Here is a 25,441-nt window from a genome sequence, read left to right as displayed (position 1 = left end):
TGAGCCCATATGCTGGCATTCTTAAACCAATGGGGGTACAGCTTGGCACTCCAGAGATAGGCTCTGCAGTGCAAAAGGGGGCAGTCTGGGGCCCAAGCAAATGTCTTCTGTTTGCCATCGAATCATAGAATTCTAGGACTGGGAGGGTCATGGATATCTTGTAGGTTTGCTTCTTCATTTTACTGATGAGGAAAGGAGACTCATAAATGGGAAGTGTCTTTGGCAAAATGAGAGTTAATAGCAGTACAAGAACCATAACTAAAAAGTTTTTTAGTCCTGTGTTACCCTGATGGTGAAATGGAGCAAGAGATAGAGTGATAGAGTAGGAACAGTATCAGGTTTACCTGGGGTTTTATGCCCAGGTCTGTTGTTACATAGTAGTTGTATGACTTGAAGTAATTAACGGAATCATTTTTGAAATTGTTCATTATCCATTGAATGGTAGATCTGTCAATGACCCTGCCTTCATCTAAAGTTTGTCTGTTGTCTGTTCATTGAGTTATATCATATTTTGATACTTAAAATTTGTTCAAGCTGTGACTGGATGAAAAATATTGACTAATATGGAAATATACTTTGACCTCATTTTCTTCTCTTCCCCATTTCCTTGAGGTCAGAGGAAATACATTTTTTAACTCCTATAATTGTGTATTCTTATCTACTCTGACAGCTACACCTCAGGGTCTCACCTCTCCTGAAAAGAATTATAGTAATTGGGCATTCTGTGACCTTCCTGTCACAATAGATGGGTACTTGAGACTCTGGAAGGATTTTTATCAGCAGTGTTCATCAATGTTTTCCTGTTAAACCCAAGGAAAATAGTTCATAAGATGTTTCATCTAATGGTTTCAACTTAGGGCTTCATCTCAGCCTGAGCTGGTATGTTATTGTCTTACTAAAAAATAATATTTAGTTACTGTTAAAATGTAAAAAAAAAAAAAAAAGAAAAATAATAAGTACTTCTAAATCCACCACCCAGAGATAACTACTTTAGACATTGTATGTACTTTCTCTCTTTTTAAGTGTGTGTTTATAGAGTCTAATATATACAACTGTACATTCTTAATGAGTGTATGTATAGTTTATACATTTTTTTAAAAGGAGTTACATTGAATATACTATTTTAGAATGTGATGCTTTCACTGAATGATACTTCTTGGTCAGTTTTTCATGTAGTTAAATTTCCTTCTATAACATCATTCTTAATGCTAGTATCCTTCTGTATGGAACGTGATGATTTATTTAATTAAAGCTCTATTATTGGACATTTTAAAAGAAAAGTGCAGAGTCTACCTGTGACATAACTTCCCATATTTATGTCACTTAAATATGAAAGCCTTTCTATTTAGAATTCTGATCAATTCGAAGATAAGATTTGATAGCATAGAAACTAGAGATTTAATCTCAATCGTTCGAGAATCCTGTTGGAGGATTTCCATTTAATCACTTATTGGTTTTTGTATTGATTTCATTAAATTTTCTCTGTAAAACATTTTGACCTCACTTTAAATTGGGTCAGCATACATATGTGGAGAGTCTTTACTTTTCCAGCTAGTGGGCTACATACAAGATGGCTTGAGGCCGTGTCTAAGTCCCTCACATTTTATTAATGAACATGTATGCAGTATGAACAAGGTAGTTACCAGTAGAATACACCTGACATGTGGTGAGGGGCTGGAAATTCAAATGCTTATTGGTGCCAGGCCTGAGTGCAAAGGGCCAGGGATAAGCAACAGGGGTAGCTGGAGATATCTTTTTCATCTGAAGAGGTCAGCTGTTATTTAAATCAAAATAAGTTGTTAGCATGGGAAATAAGGACTAGATTAACTGGATTTTTCAAGAAAAGCTGAAAATTAAATTTATTTATGAAAAACTCCTAATTCTCAAATGTTGGTAGTAATTAATAATTGTTTTAAAACACAGTGTAGGCGAAACAAGAGACATCTGTGGATCTAATCTAGCCCACAGGTCTATGTAGAGGTAGCCCCACGGGCAAGTCTTCAGCTCTTTGGAGATGAGGAAATCCTTCAGAAAGAGAAGGCTTTGCTTCCTACATCCATCTTTCCAGAGTTACTTTAAGGATAGGTATAATATTCAGATGATGAAACCTCCCCAGGTACCACCTTCCAGAAACTTACCAATTACCCTGAGATGTGACCTTTGCAGTGGGGAATGTTCCTGCTGCCAACAAGCATCAGACAAAAAGGGGCTGTGGAAACCAGTTGTCTTTAACATCCTGCCACCTGGGGCACCTTCACATCCAGGTTTCTGGTTCCCCTGGCCTGTGCAGTTTTCTGGAAAACATGAATGACATGTAGCCAAAGTAAGATGTTTGTGAAAACTATTATTGGCAATGGTTAATGGAAAGAGCTCACGATTGAGAGTACAAAGACCGAGGTGTGAATCCCCATTTCACCCAGAGATGTGAAATCCAGCAAGTCCAATCATCTCTTTGTGATGCCATCTAGATTTTTATTTAATGTTGACAATCATACCTTAAAAAAAAAAAGGATAGATATATAACCTTCAGTTTTCTATGTAGCACAGTAAATGCTTGATAATTCAACCTTATCAGCAGAAATAATGGCAGGGTTCCTTACACTGTGGGTAATCAGTAAATATCTTTCCATTGAAATAATAACGTAAGAGTTGGAGACAATTTTGACATCCTTATACTTGAGTGGAGTGCATTTGAAGTCTGTGTTTAAATATGGATGATGATTCTGGGAGATCTTGGAAATTCATTGAGCCTAAAACAATACAATATATCGTGATGTATGAATGTTAACGCTCAGCTTCTCTGTTCTGGCTCCCCTGTTTAAATCCCTTTCCTGTTATTTACTCTGTGTTGTGAAGAGACTAAACCACTTCTCAGAAGCCAAGGACCTGACTAAAGTGGACGTGAGCACCTCCGTGTGAGTGAACTTGTTGATATGCACCATTTCTTAGGCCCAGAAGGTAGTGACATTGGTCCAATATGCTGCTTTTCTAAAAAGTTCCTACTGAGTGAAATAGACATGATCCTCTTTATAGTCACAAAACATTAGAGTTGGTAACTAAGAGCAAGGGTTGAAATGGGCTCTAGCTGGTGCCAAAAGTTATGTCCTTTCCATAGAACTAAACAGTGTTTGATTTACATCTCTGATTGAGGATTATTCACCTTCTACTTGGATTTTATATTTTTGTCACTTTGTCACCTGGAGGAGAAACAAGTTCCTACTGGTGTCGGTTTTCAGGATACAAACTCAATAGGGTGTAGCCTGTCCTGAGTGCGGTTGAAGCTCCCCAGCCAGCGGTGGCACTGGTGTGACAATTCTGCCACGTCCAAGCTGTTTGTTCTTGACCTCACTTGGCATATTGATCTGTGTCCTCATCCATTTGTGTGGCAGGATGACATTAGTATTCATCACCACTAAGCCTCTTCTGTTGCTCCTCCCTACAAAGTCTTTGAAGAATCACAAGTCCCCAAAACATAGATGACCTGTTGATATGTCTGTTAATTAATTTTTCAAAAGTACTTAGATTTCACCTCCATATTTTTCTCTCTGTGCCTTTATATGGTGTCCAATCCCCACTAAACAAAAAATAGCTTTACAATTTTTCTAAAATATGAGACATGCTCATTTTTCTAAAATTCAAAGAATATAGAAAAATACAAAGAAGACAGTTAAAATCACCTCCAAATCTTACCTGCCAGAAATAAAATGTTATCATTTGAGGAATATGAGCGTCTGAAAATTTATGGATAGAAGGATGAATGAATGGACATAGGTAGACGGGCACCAATAATTTTATAATGGTGTGTGTACACATTATTTTAAAATTTAAAGCACTATATTTAATGAAATGAAACTGGAGGAATTTTTGAACTGGTGATTAAGTTTCTTTATCGTAAAAACAATAATGTCTAAAATAATGCCTCCAAGGTAAGGAAAAGAGTTAAGAAGCATTAGGAAGTTGGAGCCGTCACTGTATTACCACTGTGCACCCATTAGAATGGCTGAAATTAAAAATACTGAAAATACAAAGTTTACATGGGGATGTGGAACAGCTGGAATCCTTGTACACTCTTGGTGGAAATGTAAAATGATTCAGACCCTATGAGAAAGTGTTTCTTATAAAATTAAATGTACTCCTATCTTAGGATCCAGTAATTCCAGTTATTTCCTCCCCAAAATGAAAACCCATGTCCTCAAAAAGATCTGTGTAAGCATGTTCATTTCAGATTCATTCATAAGCACTTAGAAACAATGTACATAAATAAACTGTGGTACATTCATACAATGGAATAGCATCCATCATAAAATAGGAGGGGACTGTTAAGACATGCAACAACACGGGTGACTCTCATAGACATTGTTGAGCAAAGAAGACGGACGCAAAAGAGTATATATTCCATAAATCCATTTATATTATGTTCTAGAACGTGCAGAACTTTTCCTTGGTGATAGAAGTCAGAAGAGGGGTTGCCTATGAGGTGAATGGAGTATAGACTGGAAAGGAACTTTCTAGGGTGATGTCAGTGTTCTATATCTTAATTGGGATATTGGTTAAATGAGTGTATATATATGTCAAAACCCATCAAACGTACACTTAAGATCTGTGTACTTTATTATATATAATTAAATCTCAACTTAAACGTTTTAAAAACAAACTAAATTTAAACATCTTAGGTATTATATGGATAGTCTCCCTGTTAGGAAACGAGAGGAATTAAGAAACTTGTGCTTCCTCCCACCTCCCCTTACGTTGCTTATATTAGTTTTTCTTTTTTCGGGCTTCACAACATTCATACTCTGATTTGCAATCATAATGCCCTAGTTGTTTAGTCTTAGTTTTATATTTAAATAGAACCATGGGTCCTTTGGCCACAGGTTTTCCATTTCTGAGTTCTTTATTTGGATTCATCTCTTGTTTATCCAGATTTCATGGTCAAGCAGTTTTTTTTTGGTTTGTTTATTCTAAAGGAAGACTCATGGATATCCTATTTCCTGAGTTTTCAAATGTTTGCAAATGTCTGCCTTTTGCTTTTACACTTGAACTGTAGGTTAGCTGGATTTAATATTCTTCAGTCATACGTTTTGTCGTTTAAAGACATGGCCCCACTGTCTTCTGACACTGAATATTATTGTGACAATGTCTGTAGTCAGCCTAGTTTTGTTGTCTTTCTACCTCTAGTAGATGACTTGCTTCTTTATACTTGATGTCTGAAAATTTTTTAATTCTTATGTTCAGTAACGTAAGCTATTGCTTGATTTTTTTTCTTTTCTTTTTTTAACTGTGTGTAAATTTTCCCTGGCATAAGAATGTCCTTTTGGGGCTTCCCTCGTGGCATAGTGGTTAAGAATCCACCTGCCAATGCAGGGGACCACGGGTCTGAGCCCTGGTCCAGGAAGATCCCACATGCCACGGAGCAACTAAGCCCGTGCGCCACAACTACTGAGCCTGCGCTCTAGAGCCTGCGAACCACAGCTACTGAGCCCGCATGCCACAAGTACTGAAGCCCGTGCACCTAGAGCCTGTGCTCTGCAACAAGAGAAGCCACCACAATGAGAAGACTGCAGTGAAGAGTAGACCCTGCTCACCGCAACTAGAGAAAGCCCACGTGCAGCAAGGAAGACCCAATGCAGCCAAAAATAAATAAATAAATTTATTTTTAAAAAAAATATCCTTTTGATCTGCAGTTTCAGTTCTTTATTTTAGAGAGCTTTGGGGGAGTGTGTTGTAAGTCTCCACTTTTTGAATATGAACCCTTCTTTTCTCTTTCCTGTGTGTGTATATGTGTGTGTTGCTTCAAGAACAACAATCATCCTTACATTTGCTTATCTTGATTCTCCATGTGTCACCTTCTCTCTAGTTCCCTTAATTCCTTTGTCTTTTCTTGCCACATTCAGTGTGATTATCTCTAACCTTTACTCTGGGCCATTAATTAGGTTTTCTTCTCTTCTGAGCGTTGCTATTTCTAATTTGTTTATTACATACCTAATACTGTTGTTTTGTATGCATCTCCTTATTTCTATAATCTTCCTTTCATTTTGAACTTTTGTTCTGTCATCATCTAGTCTTTGAGTTCTTGTTTTATAGAATTCATAGTCTTACGAAGTTTTTAATAGAATGTGAAACATTCACTGAGAGTCTTCTGTTTCTAGGGTTATGTTCCTTACAGTCTTTTTTTTAATATATATAAATTTACTTATTTTTGGCTGTGTTGGGTCTTTGTTGCTGCACGTGGGCTTTCTCTAGTTGTGGCGAGCGGGGGCTACTCTTTGTTGTGGTGCGTGGGCTTCTCATTGCGGTGGCTTCTCTTGTTGCGGAGCGTGGGCTCTAGGAGCGTGGGCTTCAGTAGTTGTGGCACGCGGGCTCGGTAGTTGTGGCTAGCGGACTAGGAGCACAAGTTCAGTAGTGTGGCGCACAGGCTTAGTTGCTCTGTGGCATGTGGGATCTTCCCGGACCAGGGCTCAAACCTGTGTCCCCTGCATTGGCAGGTGGATTCCTAACCACTGTGCCACCAGGGGTGTCCCCCTTACAGTCTTAGTTCCACACATGTCATTCACATGCTGGATCCTTTTCTTACATTTTTTTGTTTTAGCAGAGTTTTATAATTGTTGTTATTTCTTCTCACTCATACATGATAGAGGCCACTCTCCACATCATCTATTTGTTCTGATCAAGTAGAAGTGAATTCACTTGATCCTGTTTCTACTTTATCTGGGACTAAATTGTCTTCTAAATTCCTATCTACAATTTGAGGGCTGGCTGTCAGCTTCACTGCAGTACTCATAATCCAAGGGCGCAAGAGTGGTAAGATCTCAACTGGAGCTGAGTACAGTCTTTGCTGGAGGACCTGGATCTAGGGTGACTAATCATCCCAGTATGTCCAGGACTTTCCCAGATTTCACGCTGGAAGTCCCACATCCCAGAAAACCCTCTCAGTGTCAGGCACACCAGGATGGTTAGTCACCCTATCTGGATTGACTTTATTTTCTACTAATTTTTAAATATTCTAGGCCCCGTCCACTCCATCTAGCTGCAGCTGGTTCAGCTTGACCCCAATTCTCCTTAGTATCCTGGAATGTGGCAAGCCTGGGGCACTTGAGCAAGTACACGACTCTTCTAGTCTCATGGATTTTTTTTTTTTTTTTCTTTAGGACTTCTAATTCCAAGTCAGCTTCTCTCCAGTTGCGATCATTTAAGTGAGAATGTTGAGAGTTTCATCAGCTCATCCTTTTCCTCATTACCACTTCTGAGGCAGAGTATATGAATAGGACTCAGAGCCGTGCTGGATGGAGCTCGGAGTCTTGCTCCATCCCTCCAGTTGCACTTTTCAAAAGATGGTACCTAGTTAGTTTCCTTTCTTTGTTTAGTTACTTTAAAAGGATATTTTTAAATTTCCATTTAGCCATTTGAGGAAATAGATTTAGTAATCCTGTTTGATTCCTCTGCTGTTACCCAGTCCGTTATAAAACGTTGATAAAGTTGATCAAATGATTCATCCTTGTATATTCTCTTTCATCTTCTTCTGTTCTCCCCCCTCCCAAAACATACATCTCTCTCATTTTCTCTTTCTCATACGTGTGTGCAAGTGAAAATATTAGGCCCCTGAATTGAAAATGAGCTCCTTTATTGCAGGGTTTGTCCATTGAGATGCTATCATTTAAGACTTCTATTTCTAGGGATTTTTCCAGACTGAGCACTATATTTAACACTGAAACATTAATGCCAGTGTGGGTTTTATGTTGAGCTTACTTATTCTCTTTTTTTTTTTTAAGTATAAAGAAGATTATGATCCCCCAATAGTGAAGTAGTGGCTCAAATTTCCAAGGACTGTGCTACTCGGGGCAGTGAGTATGAACTTTGGAAACTAGTGCTGGCTCTCTGTCCATGTCCTTTGCACAACCGCTTGAAGAATTTTGTGTCCTCTAAAGTTGATCAAGCAGTCATAAGCGGTGAAGTCGAAAGAGAAGCCCAGTGTTAAATGTTAGGGTCAGGAAAACAATTCTACAGTGATAACAGCCTGAAAGAGGGGAAGGTTTAAAGTATTGAATGAAGGTGAGAAAGCATTGCAGGTAAATTTCAGGAAGAAGTTGAAGGCACACTTTGAAAAGTATTGCTGAATCTGTTAGTAGGACATAGCATGTGCCATCAGAATAAAAGACATTTACCTCTACCCTCCTGAAGAGGGTTTTGTGTTTGGCTTTCTTTTGTTTTAAGGGAAGGGGCTGGGAGGATTGAAACTTCACGTATAAATTTGAAGTTTTATGCTTTTTCATCTTTCTCTTCAAGTTTCAAACAATAGCTAACAAGGGGAATAATCGTTTTTATATTTGCTTTTGTTAGCCTGTTTTTTTCTAGTCTAGAAAGGTAAGGGAGTGTGGCCTATTTTTTAATTCTGTTTTATCTGTCTGTTTGTATATTGTATTTCTTTTGGAATTATTTACTTTATATTGAGCTTTTCAGAAATATGTACAATTATTTTAATTAAAATAAAAAATTAAAATGTACCTTTATGTCTCATTGGATTGTTTGTTCAGATTTATTACAGCTAAAAAAAAGAGATACATTTAGAATGTAATCAGAGGTGATTCCAGTGAGTTTTATTTTGTTTACATTTGTTAGCTAAATAAATTAAGGCCCTTGACCTTCCCTTTGGGGGTATTGTAATAAAGATTTTTTTTTCCTCAGAGGTTAGAATGTATTCTTCTTATGGAAAGTAAAATATATTAGAGAAAATTATTCAATTAATACTTAAATGTTAATTGAAGCTACGAATAAAAGGCAATATAGTAGGCCCTCTATATCTGTGGAGTCCGCATCTGTGGATTCAACCCACCGTGGATACAGAGGGCCAGCTATACGACTCCATGTTATAGAAGGGACTTGAGCATCCTCAGATTTTGGTATCTGCAGGAGGTCCTGGAACCAATCCCCAGCAGATACTGAGGGACGACTGGACATTTGTTTTCACCCCTTCCTTACCCATCCTCCCATTTTAGGTGAGTGAGGGACATTGAGGTAAAATGAGAGAAAAGTAACTAAGGTCGGGTCACAGTGGAATGGAGTAAAATCTAGGGTCACAGTGGAATGAAATAAAACCTAGTCTACCTTTCAGCCACTTCCTTACTTGCTGTTTTATATGGTGTTCATATAACACAGAGGAATCTGACTGTAACACACTATCATGTAGGGAGGAATTCAGATTAAGACAGATCTTTCCTGAATGCTTTGGTGCCTTGCAAGGAATACCAAAACACCAAAAGGCCCTTATTAAGAACAAAGCAAGCAGCCCTAGATGTGGAAGCCAAGGACAGCATTTATGTGACATGTCACTCTAATAAGACGTTAAAGATTTAGTTTTATTTAATCAGCTCATTTGTATAAATAACTTCTTAATTGTATTTGGTGTTTATTGTCATTCACTTAGGATTTCCAATTTTAGATAAGCAGCACCTTAAGCCTAATTAGTTATCAGATATTTTAGTTGAAGGTGGAATAATACATCTTTTAGTTTCTCTGTTAGAGTAGATATTTTTGTACATGCTCTTCCTAAATATTTATTAATTTTAATGCAGCTGAGGTTTGGTCAGAATAACAAAATACTGACTTTCCCTCCAAGATGATGTACACATTGTCACCCATCACACTTGCTGTCAAAATTTTTTAAGCTTGCTATGACCTACTTAAGGGTCTTATAACAAGATTAAAAATTCTGGTGAGTTGCATGCGGCAGACTGCAGTGGATTCAGCAATTGCACTTTGTATTTTCCAGTCTTGTTCCTATGGAGATAATGGCCAGGCTTGTCATGCAAACCCACTGCCTTCTTTTTTTGGTAGACATGCTTTGTGTTGTGACTCTCAGGAAGCAATATCATTTGATTTGGTTGATTTCAGTTTCTAAGGTACCCTGCGTGTATCTTTTGGTATTTTGACTGGAAACATTTTAATGATATGTTCACCTCACTTTAATTCTGGTTTGTCAGCACTTTTACTTATAAGGCTGTATTTTTCAAGGGTTAATCTAATAGTTCCAAAAATGTTCTTGGAGTAAAGCAAGAAATCACCCTGTAGCAATGAGATTAATTTGAAGAGGCTTGAAATGATGAACTACACATAACAAATTCTCTTTGAAAAGAAGCCAGTCCATGAGTTACAGCTCAAGAGAGGAAAAGGAGAAGGGTGAGGAGTGAGGGAAGAGGCTCCAACTTGATTAAAGGTTAGAAAGCAGAACACACTCTGAAAGTTTGTAAAAACCAGGGCTGGTTTTCTTTTTGAGAAGTTTGTAAGAAGATTTAATCTTTTTTTTTTTAATTTTAAAATTTTATTTTATTTTTTTATACAGCAGGTCCTTATTTGTTATCAATTTTATACACATCAGTGCATACATGTCAATCCCAATCTCCCAATTCATCACACCACCCCCACCACCACCCCCCCCACCGCTTTCCCCCCTTGGCGTCCATACGTTTGTTCTCTACATCTGTGTCTCAATTTCTGCCCTGCAGACCGGTTCACCTGTACCATTTTTCTAGGTTTCACATATATGCGCTAACATACGATATTTGTTTTTCTCTTTCTGACTTACTTCACTCTGTATGACAGTCTCTAGATCCATCCACGTCTCTACAGATGACCCAATTTCGTTCCTTTTTATGGCTGAGTAATATTCCATTGTATATATGTACCACATCTTCTTTATCCATTCGTCTGTCGATGGGCATTTAGATTGCTTCCATGACCTGGCTATTGTAAATAGTACTGCAATGAACATTAGGGTGCGTGTGTCTTTTTGAATTATGGTTTTCTCTGGGTATATGCCCAGTAGTGGGATTGCTGGATCATGTGGTAATTCAATTTTTAGTTTTTTAAGGAACCTCCATACTGTTCTCCATAGTGGCTGTATCAATTTACATTTCCACCAACAGTGCAAGTGGGTTCCCTTTTCTCCACACCCTCTCCAGCATTTGTTGTTTGTAGATTTTCTGATGATGCCCATTCTAACTGGTGTGAGGTGATACCTCATTGTGGTTTTGATTTGCATTTCTCTAATAATTAGTGATGTTGAGCAACTTTTCATGTGCTTCTTGGCCATCTGTATGTCTTCTTTGGAGAAATGTCTGTTTAGATCTTCTGCCCATTTTTGGATTGGGTTGTTTGTTTCTCTAATATTGAGCTGCATGAGCTGTTTATATATTTTGGAGATTAATCCTTTGTCCGTTGATATGTTTGCAAATATTTTCTCCCATTCTGAGGGTTGTCTTTTCGTCTTGTTTATGGTTTCCTTTGCTGTGCAAAAGCTTTGAAGTTTCATTAGGTCCCATTTGTTTATTTGTGTCTTTATTTCCATTACTCTAGGAGGTGGATCAAAAAGATCTTGCTGTGATTTATGTCAAAGACTGTTATCCCTATATTTTCCTCTAAGAGTTTTATAGTATCCAGTCTTACATTTAGGTCTCAAATCCATTTTGAGTTTATTTTTGTGTATGGTGTTAGGGAGTGTTCTAATTTCATTCTTTTACATGTAGCTGTCCAGTTTTCCCAGCACCACTTACTGAAGAGACTGTCTTTTCTCCATTGTATATCCTTGCCTCCTTTGTCATAGATTAGTTGACCATAGGTGCGTGGGTTTATCTCTGGGCTTTCTATCTTGTTCCATTGATATATTTTTCTGTTTTTGTGCCAGTACCATATTGTCTTGATTACTGTAGCTTTGTAGTATAGTCTGATGTGAGGGAGTCTGATTCCTCCAGCTTCGTTTTTTTCCCTTAAGACTGCTTTGGCTATTCAGGGTCTTTTGTGTATCCAAACAAATTTTAAGATTTTTTGTTCTAGTTATGTAAAAAATGCCATTGGTAATTTGATAGGGATTGCATTGAATCTGTAGATTGCTTTGGGTAGTAGAGTCATTTTCACAGTATTGATCCTTCCAATCCAAGAACATGGTATATCTCTCCATCTGTTGGTATCATCTTTAATTTCTTTCATCAGTGTCTTATAGTTGTCTGCATACAGGTCTTTTGTCTTCCTAGATAGGTTTATTCCTAGGCATTTTATTCTTTTTGTTGCAATGGTAAATGGGAGTGTTTCCTTAATTTCTCTTTCAGATTTTTCATCATTAGTGTATAGGAATGAAAGAGATTTCTTTGCAGTAATTTTGTATCCTGCAACTTTACCAACTTCATTGATTAGCTCTAGTAGTTTTCAGGTGGCATCTTTAGGATTCTCTGTGTATAGTATCATGTCATCTGCAAACAGTGACAGTTTTACTTCTTCTTTTCCAATTTGTATTCCTTTTATTTCTTTTTCTTCTCTGATTGCCGTGGCTAGGACTTCCAAAACTATGTTGAATAATAGTGGTGAGAGTGGACATCCTTGTCTTGTTCCTGATCTTAGAGGGAATGCTCTCAGGTTTTCACCATTGAGAATGATGTTTGCTGTGGGTTTGTCGTACATGGCCTTGTATTATGTTGAGGTAGTTTCCCTCTATGCCCACTTTCTGGAGAGTTTTTATCATAAATGAGTGTTGAATTTTATCAAAAGCTTTTTCTGCATCTATTGAGATGATCATATGGTTTTTATTCTTCAATTTGTTAATATGGTGTATCGCATTGATTGATTTACGTATATTGAAGAATCCTTGCATCCCTGGGATAAATCTCACTTGATCATGGTGTATGATCCTATTAATGTGTTGTTGGATTCTGATTGCTAGTATTTTTTTTTTTTGTAAATGGATGACCACAACAAAAGCATCAATGATTGCAATTACCAAACATGAAACACACTCATACTATGTCATAATTGTTTGCTAGTATTTTGTTGAGGATATTTCCATCTATATTCATCAGTGATATTGGTCTGTAATTTTCTTTTTTTGTAGTATCTTTGTCTGGTTTTGGTATCAGGGTGATGGTGGCCTCATAGAATGAGTTTGGGAGTGTTCCTTCCTCCGCAATTTTTTGGAAGAGTTTGAGAAGGATGGGTATTAGCTCTTCTCTAAATGTTTGATAGAATTCACCTGTGAAGCCATCTGGTCCTGGACTTTTGTTTGTTGGAAGATTTTTAATCACAGTTTCAATTTCATTACTTGTGATTGGTCTGTTCATATTTTCTGTTTCTCCCTGGTTCAGTCTTGGAAAGTTATACCTTTCTAAGAATTTGTGCATTTCTTCCAGGTTGTCCATTTTATTGGCATAGAGTTGCTTGTAGTAGTCTCTTAGGATGCTTTGTATTTCTGCAGTGTCTGTTGTAACCTCTCCTTTTTCATTTCTAATTTTATTGTTTTGAGTCCTCTCCCTCTTTTTCTTGATCAGTCTGGTTAATGGCTTCTCAATTTTGTTTATCTTCTCAAAGAACCAGCTTTTAGTTTTATTGATCCTTGCTATTGTTTTCTCTGTTTCTATTTCATTTATTTCTTCTCTGATCTTTATGATTTCTTTCTTTCTGCTAACTTTGGGTTTTGTTTGTTCTTCTATCTCTAGTTCCTTTAGGTGTACAATTAGATTGTTTATTTGAGATTTTTCTTGTTTCTTGAGGTAGGCTTGTATAGCTATAAACTTCCCTCTTAGAACTGCTTTTGCTGCATCCCATAGGTTTTGGATCATCGTGTTTTCATTGTCATTTGTCTCTAGGTATTTTTTGATTTCCTCTTTGATTTCTTCAGTGATCTCTTGGTTATTTAGTATCGTATTGTTTAGCCTCCATGTGTTTGTGTTTTTTACGTTTTTTTCCCTGTAAGTCATTTCTAATCTCATAGTGTTGTGGTCAGAAAAGATGCTAGATATGATTTCAATTTTCTTAAATTTACTGAGGCTTGATTTGTGACCCAAGATGTGATCTATCCTGGAGAATGTTCCATGCGCACTTGAGAAGAAAGTGTAACCTGCTGTTTCTGGATGGAATGTCCTATAAATATCAATTAAATCTATCTGGTCTATTGTGTCATTTAAAGCTTCTGTTTCCTTATTTATTTTCATTTTGGATGATCTGCCCATTGGTGTAAGTGAGGTGTTAAAGTCCCCCACTATTACTGTGTTACTGTCGATTTCCTGTTTTACAGCTGTTAGCAGTTGCCTTATGTATTGAGGTGCTCCTATGTTGGGTGCATATATATTTATAATTGTTACATGTTCTTCTTGGATTGATCCCTTGATCATTATGTAGTGTCCTTCCTTGTCTCTTGTAACATTCTTTATTTTAAAGTCTATTTTATCTGATGTGAGTATAGCTACTCCAGCTTTCTTTTGATTTCCATTTGCATGGAATATCTTTTTCCATCCCCTCACTTTCAGTCTGTATGTGTCCCTCACTTTCAGTCTGTATGTGTCCCTAGGTCTGAAGTGGGTCTCTTGTAGATAGCATATAGATGGGTCTTGTGTTTGTATCCATTCAGCAAGCCTGTGTCTTTTGGTTGGAGCATTGAATCCATTCACGTTTAAGGTAATTATCGATATGTATGTTCCTATGAACATTTTCTTAATTGTTTTGGGTTTGTTTGTGTAGGTCCTTTTCTTCTCTTGTGTTTCCCACTTAGAGAAGTTCCTTTAGCATTTGTTGTAGAGCTGTTTTGGTGGTGCTGAATTCTCTTAGCTTTTGCTTGTCTGTAAAGCTTTTAATTTCTCCATCGTATCTGAATGAGATCCTTGCCAGGTAGAGTTATGTTGGTTGTAGGTTCTTCCCTTTCATCACTTTAAGTATATCATGCCACTCCCTTCTGGCTTGTAGAGTTTCTGCTGAGAAATCAGCTGTTAACCTTATAGGAGTTCCCTTTTATGTTATTTGTCACTTTTCCCTTGCTGCTGTCAATAATTTTTCTTTGTCTTTAATTTTTGCCAGTTTGATTACTATGTGTCTTGGTGTGTTTCTCCTTGGGTTTATCCTGTATGGGACTTGCTGTGCTTCCTGGACTTGGGTGGCTATTTCCTTTCCCATGTTAGGGAAGTTTTCGACTATAATCTCTTCAAGTATTTTCTCTGGTCCTTTCTCTCTCTCTTCTCCTTTTGGGACCCCTATAATGTAAATGTTATTGCATTTAATGTTGTCCCAGAGGTCTATTAGTCTGTCTTCATTTCTTTTCATTCTTTTTTCTTTGTTCTGTTCCGCAGCAGTGAATTCCTCCAGTCTGTCTTCCAGGTCACTTATCTGTTCTTCTGCCTCAGTTATCCTGCTATTGATTCCTTCTAGTGTAGTTTTCATTTCAGTTATTGTATTGTTCATCTCTGTTTGTTTGTTCTTTAATTCTTCTAGGTCTTTGTTAAAGCTTTCCTGCATCTTCTCGATCTTTGCCTCCATTCTTTTTCCGAGGTCCTGGATCATCTTCACTATCATTATTCTGAATTTTTCTTGAAGGTTGCCTATCTTCACTTCATTTAGTTGTTTTCTGGGATTTTTTCTTGTTCCTTCATCTGGTACCTAGCCCTCTGCCTTTTCATCTTTTCTATCATTCTGTGAATGTGGTTTTTGTTCCACAGGCTGCAGGATTGTAGTTCTTCTTGCTTCTGCTGTCTGCCCTCTGGTGGATGAGGCTATCTAAGAGGCTTGTGCAAGTTCCTTGATGGGAGGGACTGGTGGTGCATAGAGCTGACTTTTGCTCTGGTGGGCAGAGCTCAATAAAACTTTAATCTGCTAGACTGCTGATGGGTGGGGCTGGGTTCCCTCACTGTTGGTTGTTTGGCCTGAGCCAAGCCAATACTGGAGCCTACCTGGGCTCTTTGGTGGGGCTAATGGCGGACTCTGGGAGGTCTCACGCCAAAGAGTACTTCCCAGAACTTCTGCTGCCAGTGTCCTTGTCCCCACAGTGAACCACAGCCACCCCCCGCCTCTGCAGGAGACCCTCCAACACTAGCAGGTAGGTCTAGTTCAGTCTCCCCTGGGGTCACTGCTCCTTCCCCTGGGTCCCGATGCACACACTACTTTGTGTGTGCCCTGCAAGAGTGGAGTCTCTGTTTCCCCCAGTCCTGTCGAAGTCCTGCAGTGAAATCCCACCAGTCTTCAAAGTCTGATTCTCTAGGAATTCCTCCTCCCATTGCCGGACCCCCAGGTCGGGAACCTGACGTGGGGCTCAGAACCTTCACTCCCGTGGGTGGACTTCTGTAGTATAAGTGTTCTCCAGTCTGTGAGTCATCCACCCAGCAGTTATGGGATTTGATTTTACTGTGATTGCGCCCCTCCTAGCGTCTCATTGTGGCTTCTCCTTTTTCTTTGGATGTGGGGTATCTTTTTTGGTGAGTTCTAGTGTCTTCCTGTTGATGAAGACAGCTGTTGATCCAGCAGCTAGTTGTGATTCTGGTGTTCTAGAAGATTTAATCTTTAACAAAATAAAGCTCATATGAAGGACAGATTAGAGGGAAGGAAGGAAGGGAGGGAAGGAAGGGAGGAAGGAAGTAAGGAAGGAAGGAGAGTATTGTGAATAATAAGAGAGTGGAATTTAGATTCTCTAAAGAAAAAAACCCTCTGGCATCTAACCTTAATAGGTGGGAGTGTGATACTCCAGCTCCACTCAAGATCAGCAGAGAAGAAAGGGAATCCATTTACTGCATGGAAGATATCTTAGTTGGGTCAGCAGTGAATTGAGGTGAAGGCCAACCTTACTTGCTGGGGATCTTACTTGATGAATGTTTTTGTTCCCTCCAAATTCATATGTTGAAATCTAACCCCAATGTGATGTTATTTGGAGGTAGGGGCCTTTGGGAGGTATTTAGGTCATGAGGATGGAGCTGTCATGAATGAGATTAGTGCCCTTATATGAAGAGGCCACAGAGCTAACTCACTCTCTTTTCACCATGTAAGGACTCAGTGAGATGTTGGCCATCTGCAAACCAGGACGATGATGCTGGCACTCTGATCTCAGACTTTCAGCATCCAGAACTGTGAGAAGTAAATTTCTGTTGTTTATAAGCCACCCAGTCCTTTGGTATAGCAGCCCAAACTGACTAAGACAGGATCTGAACCAGCTCCTCTTTCAGCATCCATGGATCCAGTATCATCGCTACATGCATTTTTTTGGTTGCTGATATCCCTGATTTTGTTGCCTAGTTGTTATTAGGTAATGACCATGGTTGTATAATGCCTCTGCTACTTACATAATATTCCTGCTATTTTCCCCTCTGCTCTATTCTGGTTTGGTGGCACTAAATGAAGGGCACCGACATGCATGTGTTTGGCATGATGAACTCTAAGTCATAAGAGAATACAAGTCGTAAGAGAATACAATGTCTTCTGCCTCATAAAGCTCCATCCCTTGTCTTCCATTGCATCCCTTTCTGTGTATTTGCCATGGTATATGGCCAGTACTCTTAGTTACAAGTGTCAGTACCCCCAAATTCACACAAGCTTAAAAAATGTTCATTAAAATTGTGAAATCTGAGGTGCTGACTCTCGTTACAGCAACTACTGGATACAGGAGTTCAGTATACCATAAGAGCTCTCTTCATCCCACTAGGAAGACTTCTTTTTCTAGTAAGCTCTGTCTGTGTGGCTCTAGCCTTTCACGTCTCTTAGACCTCCAAGTCCCAAAAGAATGAAAGATCTTCTTTCTCATCAGCTCTGGCTAAAGGGGAAGGATCTGTTAGACCTTGTTCATTGCTGGGCTGGAGGGGGTGTCAGATGTGTGGGGCATTCCCCCTTCAACTACATGGACCATGTAGAGTGATTAGAAAAGATGAGAGGCACACTGTACAAGTGTGTTCACTCCAGCCATCTTGTTAGCGTTTCTTGATTTTTGTAGTTTCATTGTGGTTTAGAAACACTTGGGAAACGTGAATCCATTATTTAGCTGAATTAGTTGAGGCAGTATTAACATAGCCAAAGGTTCTCTGTGCTTGGCTTTGGACAGTGACTGTATTTGTACAGTGGGATGAGTGTGTCACAGATGTGAGCATTCACTGTTCAGACCCAGCCTGAGCTCCCAGGCTGGCCCTCTTCTCCGTCTTGATATGTGTTCTCCTTAGGAAACAGATACCTGTAGAACTTGCTGTTCCATGCCCACATGCTAGTTTAGGCTTAAAAGTGCATCTTTATTGCTTTCTGCAAAACCAAGGTCCTGGTTCTTTGGGTTGGTCAGTATGACTCTGAAGCCAGCATTTAAATTAGAGACATGATACACCAGTATCACAGTTCTTGACATCAGTAGTTTTTCCTGCAGATGTAGTGGTTTGTGCACTTAACTGCTTTGCTTATATTAAGAAAGTGAATTCCTAAAGTCGTTTTGAACCAGAAAGTTACATTTGCAGTGATTTAGACATCTGGATCTTTTTTGAAATATTACAGCTATTTAATTGTCATGAATGTTTAGAGAAACAATTATTCGTGATCCTGTTTAGGTTCAGCCATATCACAAATAATTTCTTTCTGTAATGCATCAGTAGTTTACCCTTGTACTTCCAAGGATTAAGTGGGATCAGAGTCGTTCATAATAGTATCTCCTGTCGACACAAGCAAACACACCACCCAGTGAGTACAGTTATCGTCTTTATTAACACTGCTGTCTGTTGGAACTAATGAATTTCCATGTAAGTTCAAGAGCAACTGTTGGCTGACATTTTAGATTATCCAAACTCAAGTGACAAGTTCTGTCCTTCACATTAGCATGGAGGTTCAGGGGTTAATAAGAGTTCTCATCCAATGTCAGTTTGACTTTGCAGAAGATGTTGCCAACACCAGCCGTTGGTCCTGTGCAAAAAATGGATGGTGACATTTTATGAATTATATTTCCCCATTTATTTTCATCCCTTGAGGCTGCTTAGGATTTTCATTTTGACAAAGCAGATTCATATCCAGGACGTACCTACGAAAGAAGGGGTTCTATGCTGCATAGTTTGAGAGGTCCAAAAGGCTCTTCCTCCTCCTGTGGGTGCCCAGGCTGTCAGATGTGCTGGAGTGGGAGCGTGGGTATGTGTTCTTCACCCAGAAGGCTATCGTTGAGGTGACTGTGCTCCCTGAGAGTGGCTGGTTAGCCTTTCTGTACTTGCACATTCACAACAATTAAGTTATCAGATTTGCTTTGGATCCTGGGGGTCCAGTGATGGGACACAGAACCAAGGAATGAGAAGGCATATTTCTGAGCTGGGGGCCACCAGCTCAGTGATAGATCCTTCAAGGGCAGCTAGAAGGAGCTGGGTGCCGAGAGAAAGGAGGAAAAACTCAGAATGTACCTTGCTTGCATCATAATATTGCAGGACCAGCCTGGCTGGGTATCTGACTTACGTTTTGGGTAGTCAGTTGGAAAATGCTAGCTCTAGAATTATTATTTTTAAATGATTACAGTTGTGGTATGATTCAGTGTGAAATGTGTGTTGTCCGTGCTGAGAGAGAAATGGACGAAGACAGCCCAGGGAGGCAATTAGACTCAGAGTACCGCTGTGACTTGCTGTGTAGAGGATGATTGGAGATGTTCATTCTTCTCAAAGTTTTCATTTCACTTGATCCAGGTTCTTTCAGAAAGCTCTCCTTCTGGGTTAAATTTTTTCCCGCTTGATTTCAGCCATGTGATGATTAAGAGAAGAGGTTAACTACGTCTTTTTAAGGCATTACCAGGCAATTGCAATGTGGCTAATTACTTATGCTGAGCTAATGCTAGTGAGATGAGATAGTCCTGTGTTAGGAATAGTGGGGTAGCAGTTTTCAAACATATACTGATTGGTCCTTTTGGTGCATGCTCTGGCCTCCACTCTGCCAACAAAATGCTTTTGCTCTTGGAAAAGTAATATGTTTTCATAGCGTTCTAGGAAGATTGGGATCCATTTCTTACCTTTGCTGTCACCTGTTAGGGTGTCAGCCTAAGGGAATAAAGAGAGAGCTCTATGTGTGTACAGATGGGCAGGGAAGGCTGCCTGGGTGGAGGTGACACCCTCTTAGCTGAATTTAAAATGATTTAGAATAAACCGAGCAGTGAATGGGCTGAAGGCTCTTCCCAGCAGAAGGACCCACATGAGCCAGTAGGAGTTAAGAAACAGCATCATGTGTGAGCAGAACTGTCAATACAAGGAACTGATGTTGCTGATGGAAAATAAAGGATGGTGAGAGAGGAGGTCCCCAAGTAAGGCAGACAGCGGGGCCAGGCCACAGAGGATAAGAACGTTATGTTAGCAGTTGTGGAGGGCCATTGAAGGGTTTTGTGTGGCAGAGACCTGATCAGCTCAGCTTGGGGTAGATTATGCTGGCACCTTAATGGAGACAGCATCAGAGGTACTGAGGCAGGAGACAGCATCAGAGGTACTGAGGCAGGAGACAGCATCAGAGGTACTGAGGCAGGAGACAGCATCAGAGGTACTGAGGCAGGAGATAGCCTGAGGGTGGCCGAAAAAGGAGTTTATCATCCTGGTAAAGTAGGTTATCCTCTCCTTGGCTGGTCTGATAACTAAGCACTTTGAACTGAGACAGAAAGGTCAAGAAATATCCAAAACAGCTCAAATGAACAATGTGTCGCTACCATCCACAATTTAGATCAGAAGCTGGATCTGTTTTTAATCCTTGTCTTCATCCAGGGCGTCTCTGAGCTGGTGGTGGTTTCATACGCATAGTATAGAGTTGAACTGGAAGTTCCGTGAGAGCTTAGGAAACTCAGTGAGGATCAGGTAGAAGCAGCAGCTTTTTTTAATCCATCACTGGATCCCTAGCCCCCAGCATGGTGCTGCCATATCGGTGGTACTGAGTGAACGTTGAAGATTTGGCTTGTGTCAGCATTTGGAAGACATCTGTACTATCATCAATGTCACTGAAGACTTTAGGTTGGTCTTCAACATTTCTGTTGATTAGTGCTTTCTCAGTGACCAGCTGTGTGTGTTATGCAAACCAAGTTTCTAAACTTGGAAATTTGGTTATTTTGTAAATGTATTTAGTAGCATGAAATACCAAGGAAGGAGTTGTATCACTTTGCTCATTTTGTGAAAGATTTTGTATCACTTTGCTAATTTTACATGGCTAAGAACACAAGTCTTGATGGCGGCACTGTGCGCAAGAGCAAAATGTATGAAAATAACCAATGTCAGTGGACAGTCAAGGAAGAGATTGTGTTATTTTGAGCAGAGGCATGGCATGATCTGTCTTCAGTTTTAGAAGAATCACTCTGGCTGCTATGCGGAGAATTGACTGCTTGAAAGTCAAGGTTTTGGAAGCAGGGAGAGCTTTAGGAGGTGAATGCAATAATCCAGGTTAGAGATGATGGTGGTTGGATCAGGTAGGTATTGGTGGAGAGGGTAAGAAGTGACCAGACTTGAGATATGCTACAAGTAGAGGACAGGATTTGTTGATGGGTTGGTTAAAGGATGTAAGAGAAGAGAGGCAAGGATGACTCTTAGGTTTGGGCTTGAGCAGCTGGCAGGATGCAGTCCATTTCCTGAGATGGACGGCTGAGAGTAGAACAGGTTTTGGACTGTGGAGTCAGGTAGTGTGGGAAAGAGAGATTAAGAGTTCAGTTTAATGGAGAAATCAAGCAGAAAGTTGAATATACTAATCTGGGATTCAAGGGAGAGGTCCCAAGTCGGTAGATCAGTTTGGGAATCAGTAGCATTTAGATGATATATAAAGCCAGGAGGCTGAGAAACGTCTCTTGAAACATTTGGATTATATACTTATTAAGTTTTTAGGGCAAGTTGATTATTTTTATGAAGTCATTTTATTAGAAAATTGAAAGCGTTATATCCTTGATCATGTCTTTTAAAAGATGTGCACATAAGTAATCTTTCTTGAAGACAAACCAACATGTACATGATGAACATTTTCTTGCCTATGAAAGGCATAAACAAAGCAGTTTAGGAAGGAAAGCTATTGACCACCATATGACTGACAAATCAAGGGAAAGAAATACTTTTATGTGCTGGTATCACTTGGTCTCCTGGCTAGCAGTTAGCAACAATAAATATCAAAGTTTTATTTTGTAATGACATGAAAAGAGCTAGAATGTGAATTAAAGAACAAGTCTGTCTTTGAGGAATTAACAAAAATAACTCTCAAGGACATATCATGAATTGACATGTTGAGGATTTTCTCTGTGGATTTTCAAGTTGCAGAAATACTGCTGCACAAGTTATGTACTACCATCATTCAGGGGATGGAGTACAAAATGCCTGTCTCTCTTTCATTAGTATTCTAGTGAAATTCTAGTTAGATTCCAAGGACCAAGTTTAGGGGGGAAAAAGCCTTCACCATTACTGATTTTAAAAATAGTAAGCACAATAACCTAAAATCTCTGTTCTCGGATTGAGAAGGCATAATGTTATCTAATAGTTTACTTTCTTACTGAGATTTCGACCCATGAGAAGCAGATGATGTGTCTTGATGAGTGAGAAGTGCAACTTTGCCCCGTATCTTAGATGGTTTTCTAAGATGCTGGTTTTCTTAGATGCCCTTTACAATTTGAATGGGCGTAAACACCAAATCTTTAGCGGGGAAACGGAGGCCTTTGCAATGTGCCCTGCAGGAACCCGGCACCATGTCATAGTACATGTCACAGCTTCCGGGCTTCTACTTCTACATGCCTCCCTCAGCTTCTGGTAGCGACTCTGAAAGTTCTGTCAGGAAGGCTCCTTAGAAAACGCTTCTTTTTGATAGAAGTTGTACTTTGTTTCTGGAGCAACTTGTGGACCTTTAGCTTTGAGTGCTTATTAGTAGAAAATTATAGCCAATAAATCACAGAGGTTGGAAATTTAGGAAATGAGCATTTTGTCAGGGAAACATTCCTTGATGTTAGTGACTTGCCATGTGATTGTAGTAGTGGTGGTAGGAGAGGTAGCATGGTGACAGCTCACAGATACTGACTGTGCAGGTGTGCCAGTCACTGTGCTGAACGCCTTCCCTGTTCTCCATGGACACATAACCCTGTGAGGCAGATAAGTGTGATCACCTCACTTTTACAGTTTGAGGAAACTCAGGCACAACAAGATTAATAGCTTGCTTGAGGGCACTTGGTGAATACGTAACAGAACTGGGATTTGAGCTCACTTGTGCAAAAGTCCGAATGATGCTCTTCCCCACGGCTGTGGTACCTGTTCTCCTCTCAAGCAGCAGTAATCACAGCTGGGACATACATTAACCAACTGAGGTTTGAACCCTCCTGGATACCACTTTCAAGCCTTGTGACCTTAAGCAAATGACCTCACTTGTCGAAGCCCAGCTTTTCGCCTCTGTGAGATACAGATAAAAGTGCCTACTGCAGAGTTGCTGAGAGGAGTCATTATAATGCATTTGTGGGTGCTTCTGGCTCAGTACCGAGAGCAGTGCCCAGTCTATGGTAGATCTTTCATAAACATGTACTGAGTGGGTGATTCTAATGTGCTAAGCACATACCGTAGCATCCTCTGTGGGGAAACCCAGGTGGGGACAGAGGAGATTGCATGTGAAGAGGGAAAGGTAAAACTTTCCATTCGAAGTGTCTCTCACACCATCATGATACAGACTAGCACTAAGTAAAGCACGTCCCTGCAATTAGCTAGTGGTCTTTATCTACTTACAATTTTGACATTAATTAGCATAAATAATCAAATACATATTTGATAAAAATAGCATTTTGTATGCCCTGAACATGATGTTGGGCTTTTTGGAGATTGTCCCAGCTGCCTGCCCGGTAGTCTGTGGGTGGTGGGGACCAACTGGCTTATTTAAACTAGGAAATTAGGGAGAAGGTGCTGGGCAGGACACCTGTAAGAAAGAGCCGTGGTCCATTTGTGTAGAGCCATGTTTGACACATAGGAATGGTTTGGGGATCATCTAAGGAAATACTAGACCAGACCTCTCTGTGCAGTAGGTAAACGAAAAGACATAGATTTTAAGGAAGCTGTTAAAAGATGCAGGAAAAGTAGCTTACTGAGCAGATTTGGGTGAATTTATGAAAATGATGATGAGACCCTTTGTGGATGATAAAAAATGCTTAAGTTAACACTCAGACTCATGGAGTTGGATTAGTCTAACTTGCCTGATGGAAGATGTTATACTTCCTCCTGAATTGCAAGTAACCTAGGAAGTTTTCATTCAGTTTATACTGGAGAACTACGTATGAAATTCATGTACTACTTCTTTCCTTTTCTAATAAGCTAGTCAAAGGATTGACAGGATTGATTTTTTACTTATTTTTCATTTGTACCTGCCCTTTTCTTCCCCTAGGTAGAGGCCCTTTGAGGACAGGTACCTAGTCTTACGTATCTATAACATTCCATGTCTCTGAGACTCACCTCGCCTTTATACCACATAGACAAGAACTAACAAGTAATTTTCCAAACTAACAGAATAGATCTGCTGAAGTCCATGCTCTAAAGCTCATGATACTCATTCTAGCAGTTTATTGATTCTCTGTCATGTCTAAATCTAAAGGGATAATTTCTGGACCAAAATAATTTAGAGGAGAAAAATTACAATGGCTTTGGGTATTACCCCTTGCCCTCTGTGTACCCTCCGTGTTTGTCTCCCGGCATGGGTGGGACATGGTGATGGGCCCTTTCCCATCCTCACTTGGCCTCCGCCTTAGGTCTAGCAGGTGCTGTTGACCCTTCAAGACTCAGCTTGCAGACTCCATCCAGCGCAGGCTCTGGGCTTTTGACTCCGCAGACCCGGCAGAAATGTGATTTTTGTGTTCTCAGCTGCCTTCTACTGTCCCCTGGAGAGGGGAGGGAGGAAAGTTACCTTACTGAGACCCAATTCATTTCTACTGTACTTTGGCTACTGTTCTTATTGAGGTCCTTTGCAAAGTACCACGGAACAGGAAGCTCAGACCGCTTTGCTTTGGAATTTCCAAACTCCATTAGGGGATCTATTCACCCTTTCTCCCCATTCCTGGGTCTTGGCCCCAGTAGGTTACCAGGCAGGCGCTATGCTTGTATACAACCCCCTGGGTCACATCTTTCTTTCCCCCATCCCCTTCTCTCCTTTTCTAGATTGGTAGAGATTTTCTCCTTCCAATGTTGGGAAACCATTCTGCATCTTTCATGCTCTGTGGTTTATACCAAAAGTCTGAGTTCTCCAGATTCTAATCTGGATATTTAAAGGACAGCCTTCGGAAATTAGAGGACGCTTCTCCCAGTAAAGCCAGGCTCTCGTTAATGGAAGCCTTGGCAAATGGAAGCCTTGACTTCCCCTACTATTGCCTGGGAAATGAGCCACGTCTGTTTGGGAAGTGGAAGACTGAGCATCGTCTCCTTTGTTTTGTTGTCCCCATGAAGCAATGCAGCTGCCTCAGTGGGAGGAGGGCTAAGGAGCACAGGAAATTACTGGGAATGAAAAACACAAATGATATTGGGCTGGCCAAAAAGTTCGTTCGGGTTTTCTGTAACTTTGGCCAACCCAATGATATGTAAACATATTGTCCAGCTTGAGAATCAGATGTAGATGGGTAAATCCAAGAACCATCCTCCCAAATTTCCTGATGTTGAAATTTACTGATGACAGTACCCTGTTGAGTAGTGGGAGTGGAGAGTGGAGAGAGCAGAAATACAAAGTGAGGGATGTTCTTTTTTGATTA

At 39.8% G+C, this 25,441-nt stretch overlaps 1 protein-coding gene across 4 annotated transcripts in view; it reads left to right on the top strand.

Annotated features, from left to right (window-relative positions):
- DOCK4 (dedicator of cytokinesis 4) overlaps positions 1–25,441 on the top strand; it is a 482,024-nt gene that overhangs the window by 161,679 nt on the left and 294,904 nt on the right. The window lies entirely within an intron of this gene.

This window comes from Eschrichtius robustus, chromosome 8 (assembly GCF_028021215.1).
Source record: "Eschrichtius robustus isolate mEscRob2 chromosome 8, mEscRob2.pri, whole genome shotgun sequence".
NCBI lineage: Eukaryota > Metazoa > Chordata > Mammalia > Artiodactyla > Eschrichtiidae > Eschrichtius > Eschrichtius robustus.
Note: the sequence above shows the minus strand (reverse complement) of the source record. Positions and strands in the feature narration are given on the sequence as shown.